We start from the raw sequence: 16,458 nt of genomic DNA, 5'->3' as shown, positions 1-16,458 counted from the left end.
TTTGGCCCCCCCATTTGACAATCTCAGGGTGTCCCCCATAGGCGTGGCCCCCAAAAAAGCCTTGGGCGAGTATAGGTTGATCCACCATCTCTCATACCCTAGAGGCTCTTCAGTTAACGATGCCATTCCCCCTGAATACTGCACGGTACGTTACGCATCATTCGATCATGCCGTGAGGATAATTCAGCTTTGTGGCCAGGGGGCCCTTATGGCAAAATGCGATATTAAGTCCGCGTTCAGGCTGCTGCCAGTTCACCCTGTGGACCACTGCCTACTGGGTTTTAAGCTTGACGGGGCCTGGTACGTAGATAAGGCTATGCCAATGGGCTGCTCAGTTTCCTGCGCGGCTTTTGAGGCGTTTAGCACATTCCTTGAATGGGCCTTCAAAACGCGGGCGGGCTCCCCCTGGGTGACACATTACCTGGATGATTTCCTTTTTGCCGGCCTGCACCAGGGTGCCGCCTGTGCGACCAGCCTAAAACTTTTCGGGGACCTCACGGAAGAGCTGGGGGTCCCTTTGGCTCCCGAGAAGACAGAGGGTCCCACCACAAAATTGGTGTACTTAGGCATTCTCTTAGATTCGGTGGCAGGTACTTCCAGCCTGCCGGAGGAGAAATTGGCCGCACTTCGGGCGCTTCTCTCCTTGGCCCTAGCAAGGAAGAAGTGCACCTTGCGAGAGATACAGGTTCTTTTGGGTCACCTTAACTTCGCCTGTAGGGTAGTTCGTCCGGGCCGGGCATTTTGCGCCAGACTAGCCAGGGCCACGGCGGGGGTTAAGTCCCCTCATCATTGGATCCGGATCACCAAGGGCATGAAGGCGGACCTCCACGTTTGGCAGTCATTCCTTGCTAGCTACAATGGTATATCCCTGTGGCAGTCCCCCCGCGAAGTCAGTCCTTCGTTGCAGGTTCACTCAGACGCAGCGGGCAACACGGGTTTCGGCGTTTACTTCAACGGGCGGTGGTGCGCTCAGCGATGGCCTCAACATTGGGGGGACTCAGGGATATTGCGAGACCTTACTTTTCTAGAACTTTTCCCGATATTAGTGGCTGTCGCCATTTGGGGTCCTTCACTTGCCAATTCCAGGGTCCTCTTCTGGTGCGATAATCAGGCCGTCGTTAGGGTGCTTAATCGTCAGTCCTCACGCTCTGAGCGGGTGATGCGCCTGGTACGCAGGTTTGTTTTAACCTGCCTTACACACAACGTCTCCTTTTCTGCTAAACATATCCCAGGCGTTAATAACGAGGTCGCAGATGCATTGTCTCGCTTTCAGGAAGGGAGATTCCGGACGTTGGCCCCGGAGGCGAACCACGACCCGGACCCGTTCCCGGCCGAGCTGTGGGCACTTGGAGGGATATAATTTTACAGGGGGTATTTAATTCCATCTCATCGGCTACTCTGAGGGCGTATTCGGGGGCCTTCGATAAGGTAATGCTTTTCGATTTGAGTATTGGGGGTGATGGAACCTTGCCTCTGGCGCAGGACACACTCCTGCAGTACCTAGCTGGGATGAGACTACGCGGCCTGGCTCCCAAAACAATGTCTCTGCACATGGCTGCCGTGGCCTTCTTTAGTAAAGCATATGGCCACGAGGATCCCTGCCGTGTTTTTGCCATACAGAGGGCGATAAAGGGATGGAAGAGGGTCTCCCCTCGTCCTCCGGACGCCAGGCGCCCCATTACGTTCCCTGTCCTCAGCCAACTGACCGCGCTTCTCCCTTCGTTATGTCACTCAAAATTTGAAGCGAAATTGTTCGCCACGGCCTTTGTATTGTCCTTTTACGGGGCCTTTCGCTGCAGTGAGCTTGTCCCGGGGTCTGCCCGGGACGGCTCCGGCCGTGCCTTACAGAGAGAGGACGTTACGGTCAGTAAATCTTCCCTTACCATCACATTGAGGCGGTCTAAGACTGACCAGTCTGGCCGCGGAGCCACGGTAGTGCTCCATGCTGTAAAAGATCGGCCATGTTGCCCAGTGGCCACGCTACGGTCTTACCTGAGGATTCGCCCTTCGGCCGCCGGCCCTCTTCTATTGCATGCTGACGGCGCTTTTCTGACACGGTACCAATTCATGGCAGTGCTACGAGCTTGTCTCAGGTCGGCGGGCTTGCCCCCTAAGGAGTTTGGTACGCATTCCTTCCGGATTGGAGCGGCATCCTACGCTGCCGATTGCGGTTTGTCACCTGACGTCATTCGCTCGATTGGTCGATGGAAGTCTGGTGCTTTTCGCACATACCTCCGTAAGTGACGTCCCGGCAATTTTGTCCTGGCAATGGTCTTTGTTTTCTCCTTCCTCTTTAGGGTATCGGAAGGTGGTGTGGATCCTGGGCCACAGCATTGTGCACTGGGCTGGCTGCTATGCTAAATCCTCCGGATGGGGAGGAGCGCTGGGACTGCAGGGGTTTGTGGCTGTGCGTTGGATCGGCCGCCGGGGGATGCGCTGGGACTCCTTTTCTTCAGCTGTGAGATTGAACGTGGACCGTTTTGGAGTTCCGGACGCCATAGTGGTGCAGTTGGGGGAAAACGATCTGCCGGGACGGAACGGGCTGGATCTACGGTCGTCAATGATACGAGACTTCGGGGACTTGCATGCTGAGTGGCCGGGCGTGAAGCTGTTCTGGTCGGGGTTGTTGGAACGGAGGGTGTGGCGCGGTGCGACTGAGCCGGACAGAGTGGACTTTGCCAGGAAGAAGGTGTGCCGTGCGGTGGGCCGTTTCATTGAATCGCTTGGCGGCATCGTGATTCGACACGAGGAGATATCATTCAGGTTGCGGGAGTTGTATCGCCCTGATGGTGTGCACCTGTCCGACTGGGGCCAGGATCTGTGGTTGCATGAGGTGCGGGGCTCGCTACTTTGTTGGTCACAGCAGTAGGAGCGTTGGCGGGAGCAGGGCTGTAGCCCCTGCTCTTTGGCGGTTTTTTCCATGGGGTCTGATCCAAGAAGGGAAGATGTCCTTTTCCTTCCCGTTTATGGGGACCCCCATAAGGGGTCTTGGGATGGAGGCAGCAACGAGGCCCAGCTAGGGGGCCTGCAGTAGGTGCTCCAATCCCAGGTGGCACTGGCTCCACACAGAGATGCCCGTCCTGGTGGGGCATCATAAGTGCTACTCCGGTGTGGTGCCCACTGGTGGTTGGGCTGTTTATCGATGCTTTCGATACGTGTATCAAGTTACAGGGTGGTGACTTGATATCTTGGATCCGCCCCCATGTTTTTCCGCCAATGCTCCATTCTGTTGTGATCAATAAAAACTGTGGCCATTTACACCCAAGGAACATGTGTATGTGTTTTCACTTAAAGTATTTCTCCTTCCCTTGGAGCCGATGGCCCGTGGGTCCACAAAAAAGGGGGACCTGAATAAACAGGTCCCACCCTTGTGGACTGACCGGGCAGGGGACGGGGGAAGGGGAGTCGGTCTCTCCAGGTGGGGCTGACGTCATCTCGCGAGGCCGGCTTGCCTCGCGGTTCCCCCCCCCTTCCCGATGGGGGGGGGAAGGCGTCCTGACGTCACCCCCCCTGCGCCTATTTAAGACGGCGCAGCCCAGCCGCCGTCCTCTTTGCAGCAGGATGGCGAGGTCACCCACCCACCCTCCCTGTTTGTGGTTATGTTGTTCGCTTTCGTCACAGTTTGTTCTGGCGGTTTTTTCCATGGGGTCTGATCCAAGAAGGGAAGATGTCCTTTTCCTTCCCGTTTATGGGGACCCCCATAAGGGGTCTTGGGATGGAGGCAGCAACGAGGCCCAGCTAGGGGGCCTGCAGTAGGTGCTCCAATCCCAGGTGGCACTGGCTCCACACAGAGATGCCCGTCCTGGTGGGGCATCATAAGTGCTACTCCGGTGTGGTGCCCACTGGTGGTTGGGCTGTTTATCGATGCTTTCGATACGTGTATCAAGTTACAGGGTGGTGACTTGATATCTTGGATCCGCCCCCATGTTTTTCCGCCAATGCTCCATTCTGTTGTGATCAATAAAAACTGTGGCCATTTACACCCAAGGAACATGTGTATGTGTTTTCACTTAAAGTATTTCTCCTTCCCTTGGAGCCGATGGCCCGTGGGTCCACAAACTGCTGTCTTAAGGCTGCTCCCCCAGTATAGGCTTCAGAACATTTGGAGATTGCAAACTAACATGGTAAAGAACATGAGAATACATGGAGCAGGACCATTGGTCCAGCTAGCCCAACTGACCCTTTTCCAGCTCAGTTGTTTCAAGTGGTTCATGACTTCATAATACATAAGCCAACCATGTAGGTGATGTTGATCTGGCCACTAGCTGTGATATTTTTGCACGGTTTGCTGATTAAATCTTTCTCATTGGTTCTGACTTGAAAGCCAAGTGGAGAGTAGATCTGGTACCCGAGATGTCAGAAGCACCTGCTTGTCCTTTTGTTTGGGAAGCTTCAGATTGATCTTGCCAATGGATAGTGATAGGGTCCCTGGGAGTGTAAGAGTTACACTTGTCCTCTTGACCTGTGCCTTGTCTGACTTTTAAAATCATGCTGGGAAAAGGTATTGGAGCCATTGGTTAACATTGTTAATGCCCCACTGACTGAAGGGGCTTCTGCTAGATCCTTGAAGGAGGTGGTTATTAGATATTTGTTTTAAAAATATTCATTAGCTAAGTATGAGGTGGCCAATTATAGGCCAGGGAAGTGTGGTGACAGAGAAGCTCCAGGGGTTCTTGACCCATTTCAATCTAGTTTCAGGCCTGGGTTTGGAACTGGCTTTTGTGGATGAACTTCATTTAAAGGTGGGCAGGAGACACTCATTCTTGTGGACATGGTTGTTTATTTATTTATTATTTTCCATTTCTATCCCGCCCTCCCCAGCCAAAGCCGGGGTTAGGTCTATCAGCAGACTTTGATATAGCTGACCACTCAATTCTTATCCATCAACTGTGATACAGCATTGGCATGAAGGGGGTAGCCCTTCAATGGTTTCAGTCTTCTTTATCTGATTAGATGCAGAATCTCCACTTCAGGAGCAGAATCACCTGGAGCTTTGGCACATTGTTGGACTAGTAATGGAGAAATCAGAAGGAGATTGAGACTGGGAAGGGCAGCCATGGAGCTAGAAAAGATTTTAAAGTGTAAGGATGTGTCACTGGCCACCAAGATTAAGTTAATTCATGCCATCGTATTCCCTATTACTATGCATGGGTGTGAAAGCTGGACATTGAAGAAAGCTAATAGGAAGAAAGTAGATTCCTTTGAAATGTGGTGTTGGAGGAGAGTGTTACGGATACTGTGGACTGCCAAAAACAAAAACAAATCAGTGGGTTATAGATGAAATCAAGCCTGAACTGACCCTAGAAGCTAAAATGACTAAACTGAAGCTATCGTATTTTGGATATATTATGAGAAGACAAGACTCACTGGAAAAGACAGTCATGCTAGGAAAATTTAAGGGCATCAGGAAAAAAGGAAGACCCAACAAGAGATGGATTGACTCAATAAAGCAGGGGTGGGGAACCTTTTTCCTGCCAAGGGCCATTTGCTCATTTATAACATCACTAGCTGTACCCGGCCACGCGTTGCTGTGGCCCAGTCTGGTTAAATGGAAAAGAAAGAAAAGAGAAAGCGCACGTTTCTAATATGTTTAATTTCACAATGCTTGTGGGTATACAATATTTTTTGTGGTTCCATTGTCTGTGCAGATATAGAGATTGTCTGGTTTGCCGACTGTAGAACACGCAACATATAATTGTCCATGTGAGAAGCAATCCGTGTCTAGATCTAAACCGCACAATTCTAAAGATTGGCTCTGAGCTTTGTTGATGGTGATTGCAAACGCCAATCGAATTGGAAATTGCAATCTCTTAAATTGAAATGGCATATCTGTTGGAATGCGAGGAATTAGGACATCTTCACCTTTGAAAGGTCCTGTCAAGATTTCCTAGTTGCAGTTTGCCACTTCTCTGGTCTCATGCAAGTAAACCAAGGAACAAAATTTAGCTAGCTAGCTAGGACTTGACGTCAAGCATAATGTTTGTGGATTTTTGGTCCAGTCTGAGAGCATCCCAACCACATTTGCCCCCACAAGAAGATGGCAAGACGTTTGTACACAACCTCTTTTGAACCACTCCTTTTGCTTGCCTCAGATTTCTCTGTCTTCTACATAAATTGAAGAAAAGTAATAGCACTAAGAACTGATATGAAAAGTTAAAAAGCTGATTTCTATTTGTTGCCATCTTGTGGGCTTGGAGTATGGGTCACTGGGGATGTGGAGGGGAGGTAGTTGTGAATTTCCTGCATTGTGCAGGGGGTTGGACGATGACCCTGGTGGTACCTTCCAACTCTGTGATTCTGCAAACTGTCTTTCTGAAGTCCATGAAAGCTCATGGTGAGATGGAGTGTATTAGAATCAAATAATTAAATACAGGTTCATGGCAGCTAATTTTATATGCAGGTCCAACAAATAAAGATGCCGCTGATCATATGACATTCTAGCTTGAAACTCAGCTCTGCCACACTCGAGTATTACAAGGACAGCTAACACTTACTTAAGAGCTCTTCTGATAAATAAATGTAAAGCAGTCCTTTTCATGTGTGCACATTATGCACAGGAGATGGGAGCTTTTCTTTCTGGCAAGAAATCTGATAGCCTCCCTTTCCTTTGCTTGCCCTTTAATGCATGAATATTAGAGAGATCCTGCTGGAATATGGGCAAGGGAGGAATATGATAATCAAGGCTTGACTTTGATAGGAAACTCAAGTGTTTCCCTTTCCTTGATCTGCCTTAGCTTCTCCTAAATATGAAAGTAAGTGAAAGTGCAAAACCAGTGAATGTACTTGAGAGAGTGAGCACCATTGAACTGGGAGGAAAGTTCATTCATAATGTGGCTCTTGGATTCATGATCTGCATGAGGCTGACTTGAATCCAAGGAGAGACAGGGAGCTTGCCCATCTGCAGCCTTGATCCTGTGTATGATGGATGAAACAACATTGAATTCTTCAAATATATTTCTGCTACTTAATTATATTATGGAAATGCAGGCCTGAGCCAGGAATGTTATGGTAAAGGAAGATGAGTACACCAAAAGGGGAGGCTATTTAGTATAGCGTGTGTTGCTTTAACGGGCAACAGATGGCGCTGTTTTTCAAAAAAAGCATGTTTTTACCTGTCACAGGTGTGACATCTATATAATATAGGTATATAAAAACACGCGCGTATTTGAATGCAACGTTGTGTCAAAATTTCAAAGCAATCGGTGAAGAACTTTCGGAGATTTAAGATTTTGAACAAACAAACATTTACATTTTTATTTATATATAGAAAGATTGGGGGCCAAAACCAGGTGTAGCTCTCCCGGCCCTAACACTGAAAAGTGTTCTTAATGGGAGATTCAGTGCTCCTGCCCAGAGTCAAAGTGGGCAGCCCCAGCAACCCCCGGAAAAAAATGGGAACCTGACCCATATTAAGATAGAAGTGTCCCAGCAACTAGCAACTGGGTGAGGGATACTGTAAGAGGAATCAAGCATCCTCTTTTAGCTTTATATAGATTTCCCACCTTCTAGGGAAAAGAAGCCAAATGTATACCATATTGGTTTCGCATAACACAACTCCTTGTCAGATCCGACTTCGAATCTGAGGGAGATTATAAAATCTTCCAAGCCTATGCCATCCAGATTAAGTATTCTAAATAGAGCTGAATGACCCCATGGGTGAGACAGGCAGGAACCCAGATGGGTTACACATGAGAGGAAGCGTATTATGAGCCCTCGCTCCTTGACGCCAAGGTGACCATGTAAATTGACTTCGAGGTCGGTGGGAAGACACTTGTCACAGAGGGGATGAGTGTCTATACACCCATGGGGATATATGTATTCCCGCAGGAGCATCCCACGGAGAGGTTCAGGGAACATAAGGGGGGGGGACGGAACATGGCTGAGAAGCCTTCCCCACATGCTGGACAATGCTTCAGCCCAAGCTTGCTTACCCCACTAGCGACGGCGATGCCTGACGTCGAGGGAAGCGGGGGGGGGAGCTGCAACGCTGAGACTCCTCCCCTTCTCCGAACAGATGCCGCAGCAACAGACAGCTGGCATGGAGGCAAACTCGAATCCGCTCATCTCGGCATCGAGGAGGAATCGGTGTATGACATCGACAAGAGCCAGGTGGCTGTTGTGTTGGTGCGTCAGAGGTGAGCCAACGTCGAGGCTTTTACACCCTGAGGAGTAGGTGTTCCCACCTCCTTGGAATTGCTCGACCTCGAGACCTCTCTCTGCACGTCATGCACCTTACCTTACCTTACCTTACCTTAGGGGACTGATCCCCTAGTGCTGTAGACTAGCAGGCTTTCCACGGAACCTGTTGACGTCGAGACATCATCCATGCACGTCATGGGGTCCAGAGCCCCTAGCACCACAGTAAAACGGCTTTCCACGCAGCCTGTCGACTTCAAGGTCTCATCCATGCACATCGTAAGGGACGGAACACCGAGCCCCTAGTGCAACCGTACAGTGGCTTTTCTCAGCCTGTCGACTTCAAGGTCTCATCCATGCACATCGTAAGGGATGGAACACCGAGCCCCTAGTGCAACCATCCAGTGGCTTTTCTCAGAGCCTGTCGACTTCGAGGTCTCATCTATACACTTCATAGGGGACAGAACCCCTAGTGCTGCAGCATATCCAGTCCTTATCACAGCCTTTGGGTTGAGACCTCTTTCCACACACGTCGTGGAGATAACCTAAGCATTAGTAAAGCCGGATTTCCTCACAGACATTCGAACTGGAGCAATACAGCCTGAATGACTTGTAAAAATGAAAAAGAGACAAGATTAAAACAAGTATCTGAAACAAAACCGACCATTAATTAGTGGCATACTTATTCTGCATTTGGCAGAATTGTCAAAGAAAGTGATATTGGCAAAACAGACATCAAATGCTGAAAGAAAAGAATTTCTGAGGTAGAAGAAAAGACACAAGTCTCTCAAATAGAACAAGCATTATTAATTTGTACCATACTATTGCTCCCTACTCAAAGGATAGCATTCTTTTTGCTACTTTGAATGTTTTTTCTTCGAGCCCTTAACAACTCAAGGGCCCATGGTTTTTCTGTCCCTTTAGTTGCACGATTTATGTGCAAATGTAGATCAGTTCTTAAAAGGAATAATTTTGATCACCATTGTTACTGGTCTATATCCTAGGGTATCTACCTATAGGCTTCAAAATAAAATAAAATAAAAATTAAAAAACAAAAACAAGACCAACAACTAATGGGTTTCAACTTGGTTCTGAGACTGGGGAATACTCCTCTGTGTGTATTGTGGATCATCAGTCTAAGAACATTAGACCTCTGGTACCTGAATTTACAAAACAAGGGTTTTCAAGAGGACATTAAAAAACATACCTTACCAAAGGCAAACAAACAAACAAACAAATATATATGTTTCCAGTCATCGTCCCCTACTACGGTTGGTTCTATTGCATATCGCTTTGGTTCCTGCTCCTTCCCAGACTAATGGTGCAGATCCTGTCTGACAGGACAACTATGCTAATACCACCTGAAGACATAGTCTTCCTATATCCAGAACTGTGCTGTGTTCTCTCCAGTACTAAGGTTCTCACAAGCACTTGTGCAAGGGTGTTTACCTGAATGTTTTCCTTCATGAAATCACATTATTCTTCTGGAAGTCAGGACAATCCAGTACCATTTTGTACCTTTTTTCAGCCACTGCTATGAGTGTATATAGCATGGCAATGTAAATATCTATAGCATGAGGGAGAGTTCCCTGTCCTGCTGTCCCAGGTTTTTCCGGTTGCGGCAAAGGACCTAACAGCACAACGTTTCCTTCCTGGACGTCCAGGTGGTGGGAGAAGCCTACTCTCTCAGATTTCCCAAGCTGACAGGTTTCATCAACCCACAAGTAATCCCTCACTCTATGTTCCCTGCTTTCCCTTTTTAAGGGAATGGTTTTTTCCCAGGTAGAGTCCTATTATCTCAAGTGCAGATGCAATATGTCCCTGCTTCCTACAGAACACTGGATGCCATGAGGCCGTCGGGGAGATTTTCCAGTTTCACTGGTCACATTTATTTTAATGCTGCATTTTTGTTCCCTGGCTTCACAGACCCAGGACACCAGTGATGCTCATAGGTCCCTATTGACCACAATGTTTTGTGTTCCCAATCTGTAGATTACTTTTGATGGGGATTTGGGGTACTTTCTCAAGAAGGCTAGCTGATCAGGGTATAGCCCCTTCCTTCTCTGCCACAATGTCGCTTCACTACAGTGGGTGGCGTGGTCATCTCAACCATCTATCGGGACCTACCTAGAGTCACAAAGTTGTTAACAGCATACCACACAGATAGTCATCTTATGCTGCCAAGTGGGCTCATTTTTTTGAATGATCAGGGTCAGACGGTTTGCAACCTCTTACTTCATCTTTATATGGGGTGTGTCATTACTCATTAAATGATACTAGCCTGGCTGTTATTCCCGTCAAGCACATCTGGTGGTCATCTCAGCCCTCTGTTTCCTGATTAATTCTTATTCAGTATTTGCAACACCAGTTTGCTAATGGTTTGAGGGCCTTGGCTAGTCTATTTTTTTTCCCTACGCTAATGCCCTTATTATTCTTTGCATTATGCTTTAAACCTTTTGTATAATGGCACCATCTAACCTGTTTTTCCTTTATCCACTAAGGTGCTGTTTTTGGTTGCTGTCATTTAACCTGTTTAAATTATTGGTCTGTGATCACTTTTCATCAGGTTAAGGTAGTATTACCTAGATTGAAGTTCGACCTTGGGTAAGGTCCCGTTGCCGAACCTGTTTTCTTCTAAATCCTCAGTCGCTAACTGAGCAATCTCTTCATGCAATCAAGTGCCTGAAGACCATGTCCTTCAGGTTCCATGCAGCACCTAAACAACCTATTGGTCTAGTGCATGGAAGTCTGAACCAGCAGCTTCTTTGGAAACTGTTTCCCGATGGTGTTTATAGCAATGCTGAACTATGCTGTCCACTCCATATGGAGGCCTTTTGCAACAGGGCTCATGTCTCTTTCGCTGTTTTCCTTGCCATGACAGATTTCTGAGGCTTCTCTGAAGTGGCAACCTGGTCCTTCGATCCACATACCTCTGGCATTGCCCTGTAGATGTGGTCTCCAGGGAGGAAACAGCTGTTTGTGAGAGTTGTCTTTTAATTAGGTGACAAGCCCACACCCGCCTCCATGGTAGGTGAGCTTGCTATTCTCCCATGCGGGACTGCACAGAAGCCACGAAGATGAAAAACAGAGTTGCACTTACCTATAACTGTTGTTCATCGAGTGGTCTTCTGTGCAGGCACGCATCCCTCCCTCCTTTCCCCGCTGTGGGCTACTGCTTGGTGGCTATGGTGGTCTTCCACGGCGGCGAAGGGAGAACTGAGGGGGGAGCGCCCCCCCTCCCTCCGTCAACTGACCGTTGGGCGGACCGTTGCTCTCGGCCTGGGACGGAGGGGAGGGGGAGCGCTCCAGGCATTCTGAAGCTCTTAAAAGCTTTCTAGTCAGTTCTCCGTGGGGGAGAGGCTAGGGTTGCCAGATCTCCAGCCACCACCTGGAGGTTGTTGTAGAAAATAGAGTACCCAGTCAATTGCTAAACAAATCCACAAAATTCACACTTAAATCCAAAACAAATCACAAGGTTTTATATAATGTGCAAATGTAACAAATCGCATAAACGTATGTTTATGTGATTTGTTACATTCGCACATTATATAAAACCTATTGATTTGTTTTGGATTTAAGTGTGAATTTTGTGGATTTGTTTAGCAATTGAGTAGGTACTCTATTTTCTACAACTAACTTACTAGTACCATTGATACCATTTTTGTTTAACCACCTGGAGGTTGGCAACCACAGGGGAGGCCATGCAGAGAAGGCCTGGAGGGCACCCCCGCTCCCTCCCCCGCTCCCTCCCCCCTCCCAGGCGGGAGGGCAGCCAGCAGTGGGCCCCGAGCAAACGAGGCACCAGGGGGGCGCAGCCCGCAGCCGATCCTCAGGGAAGGAAGGGAGGAAGGAAGGAAAACAGAGAAATGGAGGGAGAGAAAAGGATGGAAGGAGACAGACAAAGAAAGAGATGAGGGAGAGAGGGGGAGAAAGAGTGACAGAAAAAGAGGAAGAGAGAAAAGCCTCCCCCACACACTCACACCCGCACAGGCCGGCCCCACGCAGCTGGGCCCCAGGCTCCCCACCTTCCCCAAAACACACACCCACGGCAACACATGCAGCCCCACGCGACAGGGCCCCAGCCTCCACGCCCTCCCACCCTGAGTCCACAAAAGGCCCTCCAAGCCCGATCAGCTCCCGCGCACATGTTCCGCTGCCAGGAGCCACCAGCCTCTCTCCCCCCTCGCCGCGAGAGGAGCTTACAGTGTGCCACGGCATTCCTGCATGCCGTGACTGTAGGGGACAGCCTTGGGGAAAGCATCCCTCCCCCTCCCCCCTCCTCTCTCCAACCAACAGTCGACAAGAGGAGGTCCAAAGGGCACCGCAGCCCCAGGAAGACCCTCGGGGAGGGCCGCACTGCGCTGCGCCTCCGAGGCTGGGCCCTGGAGCTCCCGAGGGCCACTGAAAATGTCCTCGGGGGCCGCATACAGCCCCCGGGCCGGACGTTCCCCATCCCTGTAATAAAGGAAGCCACAGCCCTCAATTTGCAAGTCCTGAGCAAAACTGTCAAAGATAGGACATTTTGGAAGACTTTGATTCATAGGGTCGCCATGAGTCGGAAGCGACTTGACAGCACTTAACACACACACAGTGGAGGCTAGGTTCAAATCTCCTCTACCATCTATGTATACCATTTATATCCGCCGTCCTTCCAAATAACTCAAAGTAGCATGCATTCTTCTTCTCTCCTCTGTTTTATCCTCACCATAACACTGCGAAGACAGTCAGGATGAGAGAGAGTGACTTGCAGAGAGTCATCCAGCGAGCTTTATGGTTGAATAAGCATTTGAACTTGAGTCTCTCCACTCACGGTCTGTCCCTCAAACTACTATACCCTATGGGCTATATCAAGGAAGAGGAGGAGTCATACTGGCAGTTTATTCAGGGCCGTCCAAAAGTTGGAATTGTCCCTGGCCTGTCAGCTTTCAGGGCAGGGACTTCCATCTACTTTTCACCACTATCAATCATGATCTTGTGGCAAGGCCTTAGGTAATGAACATTATCAAAGTTCAGGGGGAGTTAGGCAAGCTGCCTGTTGATGTAATAGAACTGTGCCACTGCTGCAAATCTGAAATAAGAAGTTCGAACAAGCATCTATCAGGAATGCTTTTAGTAAAGATGTCCCTGTCTAGATGACCTTTCCATTTCCTTTCAATTCCTCTTCTCTGTTTTCCTGGATGACACTCCAAAGACTGTGTTTCAGACATAATTTGAGAGTTTTTTTAAAGTCCTTTTGACATAAAAATAACTGAAATAGCCCATCTGAAAATGCGCAGTGGTTTTCCTCTAAACGCATTCAGAGATCACTGCAAATTTGTAAGGTGGTGTTTGGTACACTTTAAGCAGCAGAACAACTTTCTCTGTCAGCATAATTTTAAGCTATTGATGGTTTTTAAGTCCTCTGTTAGGACAGAATGCTCTTACAAATGTGCCATTAGTTAGGCCTCCTGCCTATAATGCTCTCCCACTGTGCATTGGGTAAAACGTCTATGTTAAGCGCATGTATAAGTAGAGATTAGCTGTTCATTTTTTACAATGTGAATAGGTATTTACAAAATGAAGGGCAGCACAGGTGTTTTAGGATATTTGAAATGTGACACATTTTATTATTTATTTCAAGGGGAACAAAGATGAAGCTATGGTCCATGGGAGAAGATGCTTCATTAGAAATCTGTAACAATGTCCAAAAATGCTCTGAATCCCTGATCTGCATCATATCTGCTAAGCCAGGGAAATGTCACTTCTTTTCTAGATGCTTTGGAACAGATTCTGTACATAATAATTGTTTTGGTTTGTTTTGGATTCAGTGCTTATTAATGTCACTGAACACAGTTATGGTGGAAACATTTTATAAGCTAGCAAATCACTGAATGATATTATGTATATATGGACCCATTTTGGTCAGACTGACAACAGTTCTCCCTGGCAGAAGACTTCCCACTTCTACTGCTGGAGGTTCTTCAACTGAAGAAGATTACGAAGACTGAACCTAGAGCTTCTTGTATGCAAATTGTATGCCTGAGCATAGAGCAACAGGCCTAGTGTGTGAGGCAGGTTCTTTGGCTTTGTCTCTAGACCTTCCAATTGTCTGGTGCTAGCGTTAAAAACCCTGTCTTCCTTAGTATATGTCACCACATGCACTGGCTGTTCCTTTCTCACTTACCAACTCTTCTGCAAAAGATTTTTAATAGCCCTCTCTCTTCTTACTCGCCTTATTGTTCCCCTCCTTCTAAGTGTCTTCAGTTAATGATAACTAGGAACATCTAGGGCATGGAATGGAAAACTGCAAAAATCAATTACGTAGGCACAAAGGCACCGGCCCCCTTCCCTTGTCAGTTTCCTCAGGGATGCAACATCACTGGCTGGTTCAGGCTCATAAAATTTGCAATTGTAATTCCAATTGTAATTGGAAGGATTGTAATTCTTCCCTTATGATAACTCCCTGAAAATATAATTTTGTCATCCTTTGATGTTAATTGGGGAGCCCCAATAAAACTATCCTTCCCATCCATCCTGGCAGGGAATGATAGCTGGAGAAGACAGAGCATCAGAGATACTTCCTCACTTGCCACTTTGGTTTATGATTCATCCCTAAGTTGCAATAAGCAAAGTCAACCATTTTCCAGACTGTGTGTACGTATTTTTGATTATGCAAAAGCAGCCACTTGTGCTTATATGGATGTATGTTGCTTTCCAATAGCTTCCCTCCTCCCACCCACCCCCACAACCCCACCCTCCTCAGGCTCCACCCACAAAACCTCCGGTGGCAAAGAGGGACCTGGCAACCCTATATATCATACCAACTGGTAAACAACAGTCCATTAAGCCTCTCTTAAAGGGACAGGAATTTATTTTCTCCAGGCAATTGACAATCCCATTTGCTAGTTGACTCCTCCCTTTCACAAAGGCAAGTTGAGTGCCAACTCACAATTAAGGTGAGATTTTATAAATTGGGAGTTCACATGATCAGGGCCCTAACTCAAAATTCATCAGCGAACCTATTTCAAAGTAGTGAAGATTGGTTGGATTATGACCTTACTGTACTGAAAATATCTAAAGAGCACCTGTGAGGTTCATCTGTATACTGATGAGTGGGTTTCTCGGTATTCTTTTAGCCAGAGGCAGTTTATAAAATGTTGATGTCAAAAATGTCTTGATCAGAGTCTACCACACAGTAGGCCTGAAAGAAGAAAAGCCCAGAGGGAGGGACGCAAGCTTGTATTTGACCGAACAAGCACAAGATTCAAAACCAGTAGGGAACAACAGCAATTTAGTTTTGTGTGGGAAAGGAAAACCTTTCCGCTTATGGAGATTGTTGTTGTTGCATACCTCTAGGTGAGCCAGCTAGGGGAAGCCAGCAGCAAAAAGAACACGTGGGTAGGTTTTATTGGCAGGATAAATTTTGCATAAAAACTGGTTCCAATCAATTGCAGAAAATCTACACAATGTATTATTACATAGATATTATTTCAGTATATTTCATGTCATGGCCATAAGAACAAGGTAACCTAGCACAAAGTCCATGTTGAATCTCTAATTCAAAGCCAATTTCATTGTTAGTCTTTTTAAAAAAAAGAAACCCAAGGGAACCTCATTTTTCAGGGCTAATGTAGGAAAGCGAGTTCTCTTCTGAGTCTCTGCTTCTTAAAGACTGATTTTGTGTCTGTTTCTTCACTGGGTGCAATTCAGAGAATTGGGGAGGGACTGCAAAAAAGAAAGAAGTAGTCATCCCAGTGACTGGTGGGCACTTTCTTTTTGCACTGTTTTTAAAGTCAAAACATGTCCAAGAAAGGGCAAGAAAAGGGGCAGGCTTAGCCTAGGGTTGCCAACCTCCAGGTGGTGGCTGGAGATCTCCCGCTGATCTCTAGCCGAAAGAGATCAGTTCACCTGGAGAAAATGGCTGCTTTGGCAATTGGTCTCTATGGCATTGAAGTCCCTCCCCTCTCCAAACCCCGCCCTCCTCAGGCTCCACCCCAAAACACTCTAAGTATTTCCCAACCCGGACCTGGCAACCCTATCTTAGCCAATGGGCAACAGGGGCAGCTGTCCTGCTATGAAGGGAGGCCCACCCCCACCCCCCCACCCCAAAGGAGGGGAGAAGAAGAGCAGGTTGGTGCTGCCACTTGTGCCCACCCCATCTGGGGCTCTGGCAGCTGGCTTCTGCTGGCCGCTACTGGCCACCTTGCATGGGGTGAGGGCCACCCCTTGTCTGGCCTTGGTGGGGGGCAGGGTGGTGGCAGCAATGATTCTAGGGCCCCATCCTGGGTTTTTGCCCAGGGCCTCAGAATCACCAAGACTGCCCCAAGCAAGAAAAATTCTCCT

The sequence above is a fragment of the Euleptes europaea genome, chromosome 4 (genome assembly GCF_029931775.1).
Source record: "Euleptes europaea isolate rEulEur1 chromosome 4, rEulEur1.hap1, whole genome shotgun sequence".
In the NCBI taxonomy this organism is placed as follows: domain Eukaryota; kingdom Metazoa; phylum Chordata; class Lepidosauria; order Squamata; family Sphaerodactylidae; genus Euleptes; species Euleptes europaea.
Note: the sequence above shows the minus strand (reverse complement) of the source record.